The sequence below is a fragment of the Silene latifolia genome, chromosome 2 (genome assembly GCF_048544455.1).
Source record: "Silene latifolia isolate original U9 population chromosome 2, ASM4854445v1, whole genome shotgun sequence".
Classification (NCBI taxonomy): Eukaryota; Viridiplantae; Streptophyta; class Magnoliopsida; order Caryophyllales; family Caryophyllaceae; genus Silene; species Silene latifolia.
In genome coordinates this window covers 69556532-69573321 of record NC_133527.1, presented here as the reverse complement: position 1 = coordinate 69573321, position 16790 = coordinate 69556532, and the positions used below count along the sequence as shown (strand labels likewise).

Sequence of the window (16790 nt, the reverse complement as noted above, 5' to 3'; positions counted from 1 at the left end):
TAATTTGATGAGGTATGTAACATGACAAACATCCACCAAACTCATCTCCTCCAACCGTGACCGGGACACGCCCATGACGTCACAAAAACCACTAAGGTACTCGGAACACGTCCGTGGTACCGGGCCCGAGTGCGACTCGAGTCCCCTGCCAGACAACATGCCTCACCGCATGAGTCCCTCCATAACCCAAGTACTAATGTGCACATTCCCTTGGATTGGGAAGCTCCAAGGGAGACTTGAGCGGAAGACGGTTTCCCAACCGCCTTCCATCTCCAAAACCATCACCAACCCCCTCCTCCAACAATCTCCAATGTCAACAATTCACCAACAACAAGAACAATCAACCAACAAGCATGCCATTAAATTTATACAACAATCAATTCATGCTCATAACTTCATTAATTCATTTTCTCTTCTTTTAATTGTTCATTAACATGTTATAGTACAAGATAATTAATGCTAGAGTCATTCACCATACTCATTCTTCCCAAAATCATTATGAGACCACAATATGTACCAAACCCTAATTATCCAATACATGTTATAATGCAACTACTATGAGATAAATGTAATTAATGATAGTAAATGTACAATTAAATAATCATAACACCATAGCTAAGTAGGGAAACCCTACCTTGAGCTTATCTTCACAATTCCAAAAGATAATCCCTAGAAATGCTCCTCAATGAAGCTTCGTACACATATTAATTACTATAATTAATACTACAATCTATTATAATAAACACACTAACTAAACCCTTTAATTATTCCTCTTAAATTCTTAAACCCTAATTAATTATGGTCAGACAACTAAACTAAGTAAAGTTATTAAAACAAGATCAAGAGATTAGAGTCTAGGTTAACTTACTATCAAAGGTGGATGAACAAATGGCAAGAATTCCCCTCTTGAAAGACTAGGGTTTTGAGAGGATTGAAGGTGGGTAATTTTCGAGAGATAATTGGGGATCTAGAGAGTGGTGAATAGTTGTTTAGGATGAGGTTTTGGTGGGGGAAATATGAAAAGATAGGGTTATGAAAGCGACATCTTACCAAACAATTCCCGTATAAAACTCACTCGACCGGCACTCGGTCGAGTGGAAGGAGGCTCCACTCGGTCGAGTGGATGGTCACTCGGTCGAGTGACTGACTTTCCAGGCCTTCCAGCCTACTATATTGGGATACTCGGTCTTCTACTCGGTCGAGTGGATCAGCACTCGGCCGAGTGGGTTCTGCACTCGGTCTAGTTATACTTAAATAAATACGAGGTATTACAATCTACCCCCCTTAAAAGAACTTTGTCCCCGAAGTTCACTCCCGACACAAGGTATAGAACATAGCCCCCCCCCCCCCCCAGGTGCACTATGGTGAGTCGGGGTGAGTATAAGACTAGTGTTGATTCAACGGTTACGTTAGGTGGTGGTCAACTACATATACAAAAAGAGGAAAAGGGAGGAAACTCTATTTAAGGTACTTTGCGTAGTACGCCCTACCCCTCTAGAAACGTGGTTACGACCTTGTAACCACCTCATACCTGCTCGAAAAGGTGAGGGTATCGCTCTTTCATATTCTCTTCGGCCTCCCAAGTGGCCTCCTCCACAAGGTGATTTGACCACAATACTTTCACCAAGGTTGTCTCACCATGTCTTGTCTTCCTAACCTTTCGGTCTAGGATTTCTTTGGGTGCTTCCACATATGCTAGGGCATTATCAAGTTCAATCATCTTTGCTTCGAGCATGTGAGAGGGATCACTTATGTACTAGCGCAATTGAGACACGTGGAATACATTGTGAACTCGATCCAAGGCCGGTGGAAGTGCTAAGCGGTAAGCCACTTCTCCGACTCAATCCAAGATTTCATAGAGGCCAATGAACTTTTGGCTCAACTTGCCCCTTTTTCCAAATCTCATGACTCCTCTCATGGGTGAAACCTTGAGTAGTACCTTGTCTCCTACCGCAAATTCTATGTCACTCCTCCTCAAGTCGGCGTAGCTCTTTTGCCTATCTTGTGCGGCTCTCATCTTCTCACGAATTACACGGACTTGATCAACATTATCTTGGAAAATTTGGGGCCCTAAAATCACGGCTTCGGTACTATCGTCCCAACTTATTGGGCTCTGGCATTTCCTCCCATATAGAGCCTCAAATGGTGCCATACCAATGCTAGCATGATAGCTATTGTTGCAGGAGAATTCGATCAAGTGTAACCTTTCTTCCCATGAACCTCCAAATTCTAGGACACAAGCCCTCAACATGTCTTCTCACGTTTGAATTGTCCTTTCCGTTTGTTCGTCCGTCGCGAGATGGAAGGTCGTGCTCATTTTCAATTGAGTACCCAAGGAGCTTTGAAGCTCTTGCCAAAACCTTGATATGAACCGCGAGTCTTGATCCGAAACAATGTCTTTCGGGAATCCGTGAAGCTTGACCACATACTTGAAATATGCATTAGCTAGTTCCACCTTGCTCCAAGTATCCTTCTGATGTGACCATAATTAGCGCATATTTAGCCCCCGAATTAGCCTTGTTCCCATGCTTTTTAGTGCATATTTGGGTAATTTATTATCTTTAGTTCTTTGTTTTGCATATTCTTTGAGATTTTGATCCCTTGGTAGGAAAGGAGTAAGAATCTTGCATTTTCATGGCAAAACGAGACTAAATTGATCGAATTTAATGACCAAGCATCAAGGAGAGACAAGATTAGAAGGCCTTTGTACATATGATAGTAGATGAGCAATGTTGAGAAAGGATCCTTGAGTCCCCAAGGAAATCCCCAAGGAATTTATGAAGAAAAGGGAAGAAAAGAAGAAGAAGTCTTGTTGAGGCACAATCCGTGCGGATTGTCTACAATCCGGCCGTCCTCCACCTGCACAATCCGTGCGGTTTTCCACCAAGACGCTCGGGTTTAGCCACCACAATCCGCCCGAATTCTCTTGAATCCGCTCGTGTTCCATCGCCAGAATCCGCTCGTCCCGACCCTGATCCGCTCGGATTCCTCTACAACGCATTTTCGTCTTCTCCAAGCTACAAAGAAAGAAGCCCTTCCTTCGAAAAATACCGGCTCCTCCCTGCTCAATCTAAAAAGTGTAATTACTAGTTTAGCTCTTAGTTAACCCTAATGCATCCCCCTAATTTCCACTATAAATACCCCATTAGTCTAATTAGAAGAGCATGTTTTTCTTATCAATAATTAGAGTAGTTAATATCAATCAAATCTCTCTTTAGTTTTGTAATCAACAATTAATCAAGTTCTAATACAAGTTTTATTTCCTTAATCTCTCTTTTATTCATCCTTTATTTTGGGTAATTGAAGATTATTTGGATTATTATTGAGAGATTGACAACCTCTCACTCAAGCATCAAGTACTTCTTTTATCTTTCCTTTATTATTGGAATCATTAGTAGGTATAATTCTCTTAATCCCTTTTTAATTATTGTTAATTACTTTCATTTATTCATCATGTTTCATTTTGTTGGTATGATTGACAACCTTGCTAGCATGATCAACATGATAATGAGTGAGTAGTCTCTTAGCTAGGGTTAATGGGTGATTAGGGGAATCCAACATGGGGAATGATTCATGCTTAAATTAATATGCTTTCATGTTTTATTTGCTTGCTTGTTTTGATCTCAACTCATGTACATGTTATGTTTGATGAAATGCTAAGCCTATGAATCCTTGCATTTATTACCATCACCTATCTTTTCAATGAGACTTGTAAGACATAAACCAACTCGAGTCTCATTAGACCATGCATGTTGTTGAGTAGGGAAGATTAAGTCGACTTGTAGGTGTTGTATAATCTAATCGATTCGGCTCCGGGACCCAAACTTTCTTAGGATTGTAAGATATAACCCAACTCAATCCATCACAACAATAATTGCTTGCTTATAATTTGAGAACATGTTTGTATGATCAATTCCCATGATTCCCCTATGATCCCATGACACCCTAGTGCTTCTTAATCAATTGTTTACACCCCTTTTTAATTCATCTTGCTTGTTTATTTTCATTGCTATTTTAGTTAGTGACCTTCTACATCAACCCAAATTGTGACACCCCTAAGACACCACTAGTTTCAATAGAAATCTCATTTCAATACCCGTCCCTTGGGATCCGACCTTTACTTGCCTCTTTACTAATTGTAGAGTTGTTTGTGAAGTTATAAATTGTGTTTTGATTCGGACGTGACTCAACAACCACACCTTAAATTGTGAACACGAAACGGACCGATCAAAAATGGCGCCGTTGCCGGGGACGGTGTTTACTTGATTTAGATTTCCTTTTATTGTTATTAGTTGTGTCTTTCTTTGCCTTGGGGAAGTAAAAATTCTCAAGGTTTGTTCTAATTGTTTTCGAGTTGTTTGATATTTTGCATGTCTAGAAGGTCACAAGGTGATTTGTTACCTTTTGACCGTGAAATTGAAAGAACCTTAACAAACAATAGGAGATTTGCTAGGAGGAATTTGAGAGGTATTAGTGAAGTTGTTCAACCCACTATTGAGTTCATCAACCCTTTCGCAATAGAAGGAGAGGAGAACCCATTACACAATACGCCACAAAATCAACCTACAATGCCTAAATTCTCGTCACATTCCGTACCCACCGAGGAGAACCTACCCAATGTTACTCCTACACCACAACATCTAACCGGAAATTTTATTGCCAAATCCGCCTTTATCCAATTAGTCGAAAGGAGCCAATTTGGGGGGATGCCTAGTGAAGACCCTCATTCTCATATGGAAACCTTTTGCGACTATTGTGATGCGATCTCTCAAACCGGTGTGACTCAAGACCAAATTCGATGGGTCTTATTTCCTTTTTCTCTAATCGGCACCGCGAAACAATGGTTGAAGGGCCTTGATAAGGCCACTCTCGGAATAGATTCTTGGAAGAAGTTGGCTCTAGCTTTCTACAAAAAATTCTACCCACCGCAAAAGACTAACATGCTAAGAGCTCAAATTACGGGTTTTAAGCAAAGGGATGAAGAATCTTTGTATGAAGCTTGGGAGCGGTTCAAGGGAATTTGTCGCTCATGTCCTCACCATGGACTTAGCGAATGGTTTTTGGTACAACAATTTTGGAACGGTTTATATGAAGATTCAAGAAACATTCTCAACATGGGAACAAATGGAATGTTCACCGAAGTTGATGACAATCAAACATGGAACAAAATTGAGGAAATGGCGGTCCATAACTCACAATATAGTAGACCTCGCAAGGCTACTAGAGGAGGAAAGCATGAAGTGGACTCCGTTACTCAATTGGGTGCTCAACTTAGTGCTCATATTGACACAATCAATTTGAAGTTTGAAAAAGCTATGGCTAGACTTGAAGAAGTCTCAAAATCACCAAAGCATCATGTTAATGCCATGACGGCATCCTCATCAATCCCAAGTGGGATATGTGAGAATTGTGGAAATTTGGGACATGACCAAAGTGAATGTAGGGGAACAAATGAACAAGTGAATGCTTTCCAAGCATACAAGAGTAGTACCCCTTATTCCAACTATTACAATGAAAACACCAAGTTTCACCCAAATCTCTCATACAAAAGCCAAAATGTTCAAAACCCTCAAACAACATACACTCCACCACCCATGAGAAACCAAAATCAAAGACCCTTTTACAATCAAAACCAAGGTTACCAAAATCAAAATCCATACAATCACCAAAATGACCAAGGTTTTGATGTCCAAAAAGCGGTCCTCCAAATGCAAAAGAATCAACAAGAATTTTTCACTCAAATGCAAAAAGATAGCCAAGCAAAGGAAACAACCATCAACAACATCCTAGCTCACACCAAAATGTTGGAAACCCAATTGACTCAACTAGTATCTTCAAGCTCACAAAGACAAAAGGGGCAATTACCACCTCAAAGTAATCCCCCAAGACATGAAACGGTTAGTGCCATTCACTTGAGAAGTGGCACAAGGTATAAAGCACCAAAGAAGCAAGTTGAGGATGAAGTTGTGGAAGCTAGTGATAAGGAAGAAATTGTGCAAAACTCCAAGGATGGAGAATCATCAAAAGAAGAAAGTTCAAAGAAAAATGAAGACAAGGTCAAGGAGAAAGAGCCCATTGTGATTAGACTTCCTTTTCCAAGTCGTCAAGCCAAGCCCAAATTTGACGATCAACTTGGAAAGTTCATGGAAATTGTGAAGAATTTGGAAGTCTTGATTCCTTTCACGGAATTAATCAATCACGTGCCGGCCTATGCGAAATACATGAAAGATATCCTCACAAACAAGAAGTCAATCCGGAAACTTGAGACTATCGCCTTCACTAAGGTGAGTAGTGCAATACTTCAAGGGAGTTCACCTCCAAAACTAAAGGATCCGGGAAGCTTCTCAATACCGTGTACCATTGGCGACACAACGATCAACAAAGCCTTATGTGATCTAGGGGCTAGTGTGAGTGTCATGCCGTACTCGGTGAGTAAAAGGTTGGGGATGGGAGAGCTTAAATGCACCAATATCACACTCCAAATGGCCGATAGATCGACGAAGACACCATTAGGGATATGGGAAGATGTCCCCGCATTTAATTGGGAAGTTTTTCATCCCGGTGGACTTTGTCATTGTTGATATGGAGGAAGATTCCAACATTCCAATCATTCTAGGAAGACCTTTCCTACACACCGCGGGTGCGGTGATCGATGTAAAACATGGTGAGCTCACTCTAGAAGTAGGAGATGAAAGCATAACCTTTAATCTTGACAAGACTATGAGAGCTCCTCGTTTGCATGAACCGTGTTTCATGATTGATCATTATAGCCGAAAGGATGAGAGGAAGAAATCGGAACTCCAATGGAAGAAGAAAATTGAAGATGCTCCATTCAAAGAGCAAGTGAATTGTAACAAGGAGAGCTTGCAAAGCTCATCAAAATCAATCAAAGAAGAAGAGGATGGCCTCATTAGCCAAGAGAAGAAATTGGAAGAGTTGTCTCCATCAAATCAAGAGATTTTAAATGATCAACTTAATGAAGTTTGTGGTCTTTGGGACGACAAATTCGAAGGGATTTTTAATCCCTACATTGGTAATGCCATCGATCAAGACCGACAACAAGGGCCAAAGTCTATTGAAGAGCTCTATAACAATAATGAACAAGCATTTGATTACTTTTTCAAGGTGTTGAGCAACATCAACAATACCTTGAACATGCCCCCTTGACATCTCATCAAGAATGAGAGTTTGGTGGAGTCCTCCCTAAACCACCATTTGTAAATATTTCTAACTCCCTAACTCGCATTTCAATTCTTGCATTTTTGTCATCTTTGGATTTTTATTTACTTTGATCAAGATAATTGTCATGTTTGAGAGAAGTGAGGGAGGGACTAATAATTTCAATTGATGTGTAGTGCTTTAGCTTAGTGTGGGGATGACAATTGCCTAGGCTAATTATGCCTTAGTAGTGCCTCCACAATGAAGAACACAAGATATGAAGAAAAATATAAGAATGATAAGGGATATGCATTATACACGGATGGAACTGAATCCGGGTACAAAGGGGCCGAATCCGAGCGGATTCAAGAGAATCCGCCCGTCTTCATGCAATCCGAGCGTATTGGGTATAAGACGCACGTCCCTATGAGCTGCACTTTTGAAATATTTTTGACTGTAAGAGAATCCGGGCGTCCTGAACAGCAATCCGCCCATCTCTGGAAATCCGTCCGTCTTGGAAAGAAGACGCCCGTCTTCTCTGCTGAAGAAAACAAGAAAAATTCCTGGACTGAAATCCGTCCGTCTTCTGGAGAATCCGCCTTTCCCGTATCAGCAAATCCGAGCATCTTCTCTTAAAGACGCCCGTCTTTAGGCGAGTTTTATCAAACCCAGAAAGTGAAGAATCCGCCCGTATTGGGCAGAAACCACACGGATTGCCCCTGCAGTTCGAATTTTTCGGTCTTTATAAAATCCCTCTCACCTTCATTCATTCATTCATTCATTCATTCATTCATAACACTACTTCAAAACATCAAAACCCTCATCCTCTCCATCACAAAAACAAAATCCCTCAACTACATTCACCAAAATCAAATCAAAATATCCTTTCAACAACAAATTAATCACTCCTTTTTCAATAAAAATCAAAACAAAGCACAAAATCTTCAACCTTTGAGTCGATTTTTAAATTCATAAAGGCAAAGCCTTTCACCTTTTAATCGATTTGGGTACACTACAAATTGAAGATTTTTCATTCTTTTTTTGGTTAGTTCATCAATGGCAAGGACTAAAAGAGCAACAAACGCAACAAAGGCACCAAAGACACTTTCACAAAGGCAAAAGGGTCTTCAAGCAAAGAAAGCATTGGCTATGGTGGTAGCAACCCCAAACTTGGAAGTGCAACAACAACAACAACCTTCTATGGGAGCAACAACATCTTCTACTCTGGAAATTGATCAACTTTTGCATTATCCGGAGGTAACTTTTATTTCCGAAACCCATAGAGATACTTTTGCCAAGTTTGCTAGGAAATCATTTCAATCCACCAAATTTATTTGTGAAGACACCTTGGATAAGTTGGGTGTCCTTGGGCAAACTAGAGCCTTTTTCAAAGCAATGGGGTTGAAGAAATTGTTTGAATCAAAAGAATTGACATACCCCTCCCTTACCTTGGAGTTTTTGAGTTTTTTGAAAGTCACCAAAGTTGAGACTAGGGAGAATCTCGAGTTTCGTCTAGCTAATGTTAGTAGACGCATTTCCTTTAGGGAATTGGGTGAAATTTTGGGTCTTAGTGATGAACCGAGTTATTTTAAGAATTATGGAAAGTATGACCCCGACCCTCTTTGGGAGGCAATTTCCGGAAGGAAATTTGAGGATTTTCATGCGAGTCGTGCTCTTTTAGTCCACCATCCGGGCATAAGGGTATGGCACAAGGTCATAGGAAACACCATTATTGCAAGGAAAGATACCAACCATTTCACCAAACTTGATTTTATTCTTCTTGAATCGGCTTTGAACATTGGAAGAGTACACACCAAGCCTTTCAACTCTTTGAGGCTTTTGGTAGATAGATGGCTCAACATTGATTGTGGGAAGAAAGGCACTACCGTTATTGTCAATGGCGGCCTAGTCACTATCCTAGCTAAGTACTTTGATCCTAACTTTAACAAGGATAACAAGTATAAAGCAAAGGAGGGTGGTCATCTTGTTGATTTGCATACTATGATACACAAGTACAAGTGGGTTGCCCATAACCCTCTTGACACCAAGTATGGATGGCTCACTAGTGAAGCTAGATCGTTCACTTTGCCTTCAAAGATTTGTCGTCTAAGCGTCCACCGGACCAATTATCTACTTCCCCTTTCTAAAGAGGCCGAGTATATTATCCAACAACAAAAGGGTGAACTTGAAATGCCCTCCTCTTCCATTGTCACACCACCTTACCCCTTTGAGTATCAAGAGTTCAAGCCGGAAGGAGTTGAAGCAAGAAATGATTATTTGACTCTTCTCATGCAAGCAATGCACAAGCAAGCCTTTGAGGATCGGAAAAATGCTTACTTGGCTCAATATCCACCCCTCCTACACTTCGCTAGGCAAGGACTACTTGATCCATCATGTCCTTTGCCTAGTTGGGCGGATAGAGAAGTCCTATTTCCGGGTGCATCTAGGGTCGTTTCGGGTGACAATGAGGTTGTTGGTAATGAAGAAGTTGATGATAACATTGATGAGGAAGCAAGTGAAGAAGGAGAAAAGGATGGTGAGCAAGGTGAAGAAGAAAGTGAAGAAGCAAATGAAGAGGGAAGTGGCAATGAGACCACTTCTAATGAGGAAAGTGATGATGGTGATGATATGATAGAAGATTAGCAAGCCTTGAAGGCTCCTACCCTCTCATGGTTTGTCTATTTCTCTCTTTGTTTTAATTATTTTCTTGATCATTGTTGGAGTAGTCCTAGCACCATAGAGGACTCACACCTCGGTACCATTGAGGTGTTCTCATTTTATCGTTCCCACTTTCAAAATCCAAAATGGCAAATTAGTTTCATGCATTGCATAGTGTGTGCATGAACTACACCCATCCTTGGACATTAGCAATAGTGTCTAACTCGGTTTGGGGAAGTTAATGCATACACAACGAGAGGTAATCTAAATTATCCTCTCCGTCATAACAAAAACCATGCATCATGTAGTGTAGCATAGTATAGAATGCATTTAGTATAGAAATCATGCATCATCTTTGCATAATTTCCATCATTTTGGCCATTGAGGACAATGCCCATATTAGTGTGGGGATGGGAATTCTAACATTTAACTCTTATAATCCAAAAAAATTGAAAATTTTTGAAAATCATAAAAATTTGAAAAAATTAAAAAGCCAAAAACATGTTTATTTCCTTTTGTAGTGTAGTCTTGTGTATATATTGTTTTGTATATATTGTGTTTGTTCTATCCTTGTTCACATTGATTGACTACGCCACATCCGAGACATGAGGATAATGAAGACCGCATGGTATGATCTTTCCAATCTCCTTTTTCCTCTTTATGTTGATGACTATGTGGCTTTATTTTGTTTGATGCGGTATAACAATGTGAACTTAGGCCTTGCATTTAGTTTATATGTCATATTAGTTGGTAGAATCACTTGCATTAGGATGTTTATATTAGTTGCATCATAGCATGTAGTTGCATGCTAGAAATGTTTTGAAAAATGCCTAATTAGAAACTTTGACAAGAGAAACTAAGCCATTACAAATACTTGTTCAACTTAAAACTTTGCCTACTAGAATGGTTGTAAAACACCCTAGATAGTGTCATACTAGTATCTTTTGACCCATGACCCAAAGCCTAGTCAAGGGTTTGCATGTGAGTCACCTATCCAACCCCGTGATGCGATGTGGACTTGGTTAACTTGTCTAGGTGACCTTGATTGACCTTGTGGTAAGGCAACCCAAAATATTTTCTATCAATAAGTTTGAAGTGCTCATTTCGAAAGTTTTGTCATGTGGAAGTAATTTAATGCTAAGGAAACCTCAAATGTTATGAATTGTTGAATGTTGAGAAATTTAAGTTGTTTTGATGGAGGCGTACCACTTCGATGTGCTTTAGAGCGGGATCCATTGAATTGGGCCCCCACACGGTTGTGAATTTGGCCGCCCAGAGACAGAGTGACTATCACCCCAAAAAGCTATTGTCTAGAGGTTAACCGGTTGCCTAATAAGCGATTGGCGAAAGCAAAGGACACTAGCCCGGAAGGGACAAACCCCATCTTAAATTTTTGAAATGTGAAAGTGAAATGAGGTCAATTTTTGAATACTAGTCATATCCACCCGTTGTGTATAAAGATTTGAGCATTTCATTCCCAAAAAGCCTTTTGTCAAGCCACTTTGTCGAGCTTGGGACGATCCATGACCTTTACTTTTGTAGAGAATTCGAGACTTGTCATGTCATATGCTACTAGCATCATAGGGATCATCATTCCACCACCATCCGATCGCTCTTGACGAAAGCATTTGGAAATTGAGGACGAAAGTAGTCTAGTTTAACACCATTTGGAGGTGATTTAGTGCCATCCTCTTAGCCTTAGTAATTTGTTGAACTAGTATTTGTGAAGGATTACATGCTCTTAAATTTGTTCCTCTTTAGTGCCTCCGCCGCTTGATGAGGAAGTGGCTATTCTTTTGTAGATGCATCCATTATGTGATTTTGTGTGCTTAATGTTTGGATGTGTCGCCGTTTTGGCAAGACCCACCTTGCCTTGCAAGAAGGCATCCTACCTCATGGTTGTCTTGTTGTGAGTTGAAGGGGCGGAGTGAGACCCGCTAATTATCTCATATCGGCTATGTTATTAGGTTAGTTTAAATAATGGTTCTAGTCTTTGTCACCTCTTTACTCGGGACGAGCAAAGGTTCGGTTTGGGGATATTTGATGTGACCATAATTAGCGCATATTTAGCCCTCGAATTAGCCTTGTTCCCATGCTTTTTAGTGCATATTTGGGTCATTTATTATCTTTAGTTCTTTGTTTTGCATATTCTTTGAGATTTTGATCCCTTGGTAGGAAAGGAGTAAGAATCTTGCATTTTCATGGCAAAACGAGACTAAATTGATCGAATTCAATGACCAAGCATCAAGGAGAGACAAGATTAGAAGGCCTTTGTACATATGATAGTAGATGAGCAATGTTGAGAAAGGATCCTTGAGTCCCCAAGGAAATACCCAAGGAATTTATGAAGAAAAGGGAAGAAAAGAAGAAGAAGTCTTGCTGAGGCACAATCCGTGCGGATTGTCTACAATCCGGCCGTCCTCCACCTGCACAATCCGTGCGGTTTTCCACCAAGACGCTCGGGTTTAGCCACCACAATCCGCCCGGATTCTCTTGAATCCGCTCGTGTTCCATCGCCAGAATCCGCCCGTCCCGACCCTGATCCGCTCGGATTCCTCTACAGCGCATTTTCGTCTTCTCCAAGCTACAAAGAAAGAAGCCCTTCCTTCGAAAAATATCGGCTCCTCCCTGCTCAATCTAAAAAGTGTAATTACTAGTTTAGCCCTTAGTTAACCCTAATGCATCCCCCTAATTTCCACTATAAATACCTCATTAGTCTAATTAGAAGAGCATGTTCTTCTTATCAATAATTAGAGTAGTTAATATCAATCAAATCTCTCTTTAGTTTTGTAATCAACAATTAATCAAGTTCTAATACAATTTTTATTTCCTTAATCTCTCTTTTGTTCATCCTTTATTTTGGGTAATTGAAGATTATTTGGGTTATTATTGGGAGATTGACAACCTCTCAATCAAGCATCAAGTACTTCTTTTATCTTTGCTTTATTATTGGAATCATTAGTAGATATAATTCTCTTAATCCCTTTTTAATTATTGTTAATTACTTTCATTTATTCATCATGTTTCATTTTGTTGGTATGATTGACAACCTTTCTAGCATGATCAACATGATAATGAGTGAGTAGTCTCTTAGCTAGGGTTAATCGGTGATTAGGGGAAACCAACATGGAGAATGATTCATGCTTAAATTAATATGCTTTCATGTTTTATTTGCTTGCTTGTTTTGATCTCAACTCATGCACATGTTATGTTTGATGAAATGCTAAGCCTATGAATCCTTGCATTTATTACCATCACCTATCTTTTCAATGAGACTTGTAAGACATAAACCAACTCGAGTCTCATTAGACCATGCATGTTGTTGAGTAGGGAAGATTAAGTCGACTTGTAGGTGTTGTACAATCTAATCGATTTGGCTCCGGGACCCAAACTTTCCTAGGATTGTAAGATATAACCCAACTCAATCCATCACAACAATAATTGCTTGCTTATAATTTGAGAACATGTTTGTATGATCAATTCCCATGATTCCCCTATGATCTCATGACACCCTAGTGCTTCTTAATCAATTGTTTACACCCCTTTTTAATTCATCTTGCTTGTTTATTTTCATTGCTATTTTAGTTAGTGACCTTCTACATCAACCCAAATTGTGACACCCCTAAGACACCACTAGTTTCAATATAAATCTCATTTCAATACCCGTCCCTTGGGATCCGACCTTTACTTGCCTCTTTACTAATTGTAGAGTTGTTCGTGAAGTTATAAATTGTGTTTTGATTCGGACGTGACCCAACGACCACACCTTAAATTGTGAACACGAAACGGACCGATCACCTTCAATGGAATGAAGTGAGCTGACTTGGTTAGTCTATCCACGATAACCCAAATCATATTGTTCCCTTTTTGAGTCCTCGGCAAGCCCACTATAAAGTCCATGGAGATTGACTCCCATTTCCATTCCGACACATCCAAAGGTTACACCTTCCCTTGCGGTCTCTTGTGCTCCCCTTTTACTCTTTGGCAAGTCAAACATCTTGCCACAAATTTCACCACTTCTCTTTTCATATTCGGCCACCAAAAGGTCTTCTTGAGGTCTTTGTATAGCTTGTCACCACCCGGGTGCACCGAGTATGGTGTATTATGAGCTTCATTCATTATCTTCTTCTTAAGCTCTTCATCATATGGCACGCACCACCTCCCTTTGAATCTAAGGCTCCTATCCATATGTAACTCAAACCTTGAAGGCTCCCCTTTGTCTAATACTCCTTTCCATTCTTGGATCTTCATATCACTTGCTTGTCTTTCCCTAATTTCCTCATACAACTCGGGTTCTAGTGTTAAGTATCCAATTGATTCTCCCTTCCTTATCATATGAATGCCCATTTCCTTTACTTCTTCCTTCAATATTACCATGGACAAGGCGGTACACAAGGAGTGCACTGACTTCCTACTCAAGGCATCGACCACCACGTTAGCTTTTCCTTCATGGTAGAGTATTTCCATGTCATAATCCCCAATTAGCTCAATCCATCTCCTTTGCCTCATATTCAACTCCTTTTGGGTGTAGATGTACTTCAAACTTTTGTTGGGGCTGGTGTCCTTTACAGTTAGTGCAAGGACTTATAAATCTCTAAAAGGATCAAAGGGTATACTTTTGTATCATAATCAGTTGGTCCACGTTTATCAATAACGGTTGGCTTGCTAGATAAGTTTGACGTTATTGTCATACAGATGGCGGTGATCAACTGGTCCCTAAAAGTCACACCTATAGGATACGTTTGAGAGATGTGACGGTATGAAAATACAGTCATATTGATGCCAGAAAATTGACTAAGTAGTTAGTCCGAGTTATTAGTCAAAAATGCGATGTTGAGATATTTTATTTAATACGGATTAAATAAAATGGGCTAAGGCGAATTAAACAGTTAATTCGTAAATTAAATATAAACGATTATATTTAATTAATGTATATTGAATTAATTATACAATATTGTCTTTGTTGGACATGTATTAATAATTCAACTAATCCGTGTCATTAGTTGATGTTTTAATAACCGATAACCGATGACGATTTATAATAAAGACCGCGTCATATACATTTTAGCATCGGACCACGAGTTAAAATAAGGAGAAAATGAAAGCCCATTTCCTCCTCTTCCACTCGGTTTGGCCGAACCAAGCAAACAAAAGAGAGCTCTCTCTCTTTTGTAACCTAATTGTTATTCATTTGAAAAATCATTAGGGTTTTGAGAACATTGCCTCTCAAAATTCAGATCTCACTTCGGAAAAACTCACATAACAACTCTCTCAATATTGTAAGTCAATTAGAGGGTAATTCTAGCACAAGGGCATAGTCTCAGACGGTCTTGGGTGCAACGATTAGGAGGAAATCTACTTTGATTTCTGTTCATTACGCCGCACTACAAAGGACCCGAGGTTGATTCTTAATCTTTATCGTTTCATTGTTGTTTTTCGTTTATGACAATAAATTGCATATTAAATTTACGTTATAGTCCTATAATTTAAGGGTATTATACGGATATTACCCCTCAAGTGGTATCAGAGCGAGGCCACGTAAATTTTTCTATGTGATTTTCATCAAACGAAATTGAATCGATAAATTTTTGCATAAAATTGATGAACCGTGTGGCTGTTTTTGGTCTCGGCCAAATTTTTTTTGTCACGGCATTTTTTTGTGTTGAAAACCGTGCGGCCTTTTTTATTTTCACGGCCTGTTTTCATTTTTTTGCCTTGAATTGCGTGCCTCACGGTGCTTGGTAGATCAGACGATCTTTTGTTTTTCGATTTGTTCTTTGCATATTGTTCTTGTAATCGATATTCATTACAATATGTTAAGATCTTGTCAATTGTAATTTTGTTTTAATACGGATTATATTCCATTGCAATTGGGTTTTGTCAAATCGATTATGCGAGAGTTTTATTGTTGTTTTGGGTTTTCCCCCTTTTTGCTCTCGGCATTAGCTGAAAAAAAAAAAAAAAAATTTAGTGTACTGTTCACGGTCAGTCCGTGAAGAAGAAAAAAAAAAAATTTGTTTTGTATTTTTTTTTTTCGGCCATGTTTTATGCATAATACGGATTTATGCATTCGCTTGATAGTGAAACGGTTCACTCACGTACCATTTGGTTATTTTAAAACGATTTAAAGTAACGGATTATCACGGATTAAAATTAAGTTGATTAAAGCGGTTTTGTCACATAATTTTAATCATTAAAGGTGGTTTGGATAAATTTAACATAATTACGGAATTATGTCACGAATAAATTTGTTTTAGTTGATGCATTTTATTTATCGTTATTTTGAATGTTTTGAATGCTTTTATTACGTATTTATTTATTTTTACAAACAGTTGTAACTTAGTGTGGCCTTAGTAGAACATGTTACCGTAATGATGGAACACGGTCTTGGTTGTATTTTGAGATCTCGAATCTCCATTTCATTTTGTTTTTTTTTTTAAATTACAGTTTTTATTTAGAATGTAAATAGGTTTATATTTTGTAAATTTTAATTGTAATTTTGAGAAGACCAAAGATGGAGATCGGATGCTCACTCCCGCTGCATGGACGAAGATGGAACATCAAGACAAGCTTCTTGGGTCCAACGGTGGATTCCAAAGTTGTATTATGTTCTTTTTACTAGGATAGGCCACACTAGGAATTTTATTTACGTATTGCTTTCTTTTATTTATTTTATCGTAACGATAGATTGCATCATTTTCCGCCTAAAAACCAAACCACCTAATAATTGCATGAAAACTGACTCATATAGAGGTCACGCGTTAGTTTTCTATGACATTCTTATGTCACACGATCATTTTAAGCCATCACCTAAGTTGATTCTTTCACGTAATGCTAGATATTCGTTCACTTAAAATGAATTAAAACTAAGTTGATGGGATCTTCCTCGTATAAACGAAAATTGAGAACAGTCTTTATAGGTCAAACTCCAATGAATCCCTTCTTCGTCGGTAGGCATAATATGACCCCTTCTA

At 39.1% G+C, this 16790-nt stretch overlaps 1 non-coding gene across 1 annotated transcript; it reads right to left on the bottom strand.

Annotated features, from left to right (window-relative positions):
• Positions 1–4940: 4940 nt before the first annotated feature.
• LOC141645559 (small nucleolar RNA R71) lies at positions 4941–5047 on the bottom strand. Its single transcript, XR_012545039.1, has one exon. It is a non-coding gene; the product is annotated as a small nucleolar RNA R71 (small nucleolar RNA).
• Positions 5048–16790: the final 11743 nt, after the last annotated feature.